Genomic DNA, 2,174 nt, shown 5'->3' with positions numbered 1-2,174 from the left:
CTATCAATTGAGTATCACCAAAACTAGTCTAGCTTGGTTTGCCTTATCATGGGAATCAGAAATTCTCAATATAAGGATGAAAAGTTTTACAAAACACATTTTCAATGCTAAAGTCAAGACAGAGTAGTGACTTTCAAAGTAACATGTTTATTTGAACATTTTTGCGGGCCCAAAATGTTGCCTTTGAGGAGATACGAAGAAATGCAGAGTTGAAATTAAATTTTCATACTATGAAAGCTTTTGCAAAAATATTGGCAATGTCCATACAAAAGTGTGGTGGAGAGTTGGCATATTGTCTCTCCATAATTCATAAAGAACAGAAGTAGTGCCTTGCCTATAGTTCCATTTCTATTATATAAGGATGGAACTAAAGAATGAAGTTACAATTTTGAAATTTTTAATAATTCCATCATGCTACATGCTTCATCCATTTGTTGTGTTGTACTATAAAATTTAATGTTCAACAATAGGAGCTTACTTTTTCATCAATTTCTTCATTTAATGCCATGGTTTCTAGCAAGATCTTTATTTGAAGTTGAGAATGGATTCCATGTGTCGAATTTACATCTCTTTTCATTGTATTGCTTGAAAGTGCTAGAAAATCATAGTATTTTTAGTCAACGTTGGTAGCAATTATGATATAATGGCTCATTGGAAGAAAGCAGTATGTCAACATCACTTGCAACTTCTCGAACAACCTCAAGTAAGACCCATTTGTTTATTCGTATTTGATCTATTATGTTGCTATCTTCGTAAAGGCTATAGCAAAAAAACATCATTAGACCATATTATGCTTCAATAGCTACAAAGTACATAGCTTACTTTACTTGGTATAGCTTTTGTTAGTCATGCGTCTATAGTGCCAATGTGCATTAAGCATTGTTGAGCTTCATGAGCATCCATATTTACAAAGCCTATTTGTGGTTTCTTTCCCTTGGGATCATGCAATGCTACTATCAAAGGCACCATTAAAATATAATATAGATTTTATACACCATTCAGGTTGGGATTTTGCTTGTATGACTAGTGTTCGATTATGATTGATTTCAAAAAAATCATAAGTTATAAGAATCTCTAAAGATGCGAGCACTCTCAGGAGGGTAAAGGGGCCGTGTGGCAGCGGGCAAGGGTGCAAGCAAGAGGCGTCAGGTAAGGGCGAGCGTAGAAGTGGGGTGACGTTCAGGGGCAGAGCATAAAGGGCTTCGGGTGGGAGGGTAGGACTGGCGCGAGTACTTTTAAAATATATGTAAGGCTTCAATGCTGCGACAACGAGCAACTCCGGTTGGGATGGTCAGAGCGATGAATAGTTCATGAAGTCACCTCCCTGGTTCGAATCCGCGACATGAAGAGCTTTTGCTCCACATGAGTAAACCCAATATCGTTGTAGTATTGGTATATAACTAGCATGTATCAATACTATACCTTTATCATACAGTCATGATACCAATATTGTCAAGCTTAAAGTAGGATTGGGGTGGGCATGACCCTAATCTACGCATGCATGGTGAAGAGGGCTCCTAAAATAGGGACCACGGGTCTATTTAGGGCAAGGTTGGGTGGAGCATGCCGTAATACCTCTGTTCTTATATTGGTATCAAATTTTGGCAAAAGGGGATAGCAAGGAGGAAGTATGGAGGGACTCCTCTCTCTCTCTCTCTCTCTCTCTCTCTCTCTCTCTCTCTCTCTCTCTCTCTCTCTCTCTCTCTCTCTCTCTCTCTCTCTCTCTCTCTCTCTCTCTCTCTCTCTCTCTCTCTCTCTCTCTCTCTCTCTCATGCTCTTTCGGGTATGGCAAGATGCATGAAGGCTCCCTTCCATGGTGAGGCCGCGGGCTATGGAAATGGCCTCTTGAGGCGAGAGCTATGCTCGATCGACCTGCACCAAATCACACGAGCCCCTGGCTTGGGAGATGCGCACCAGCACAAGGGTCAAAAAAACGTGGCCTCTTGAGGCGAGAGCTATGCTCGATCGACCTGCACCAAATCACACGAGCCCCTGGCTTGGGAGATGCGCACCAGCACAAGGGTCAAAAAAACGTTTCTTGGAGGTGGTGACACGAGCAAAGCTTGGCCGGCTATCAAGGGCTGAAACCCTACGTACAAAAATAGCCGCCATTGTCTGTGTGCAGGGAACTGTTTACATTGTTATTTTTTAGTTGAATTAGTGGGTGCCCTAAG

Source organism: Adiantum capillus-veneris, chromosome 29 (genome assembly GCF_014529385.1).
Source record: "Adiantum capillus-veneris isolate H3 chromosome 29, ASM1452938v2, whole genome shotgun sequence".
Classification (NCBI taxonomy): Eukaryota; Viridiplantae; Streptophyta; class Polypodiopsida; order Polypodiales; family Pteridaceae; genus Adiantum; species Adiantum capillus-veneris.
This window is presented reverse-complemented; position numbering follows the sequence as displayed.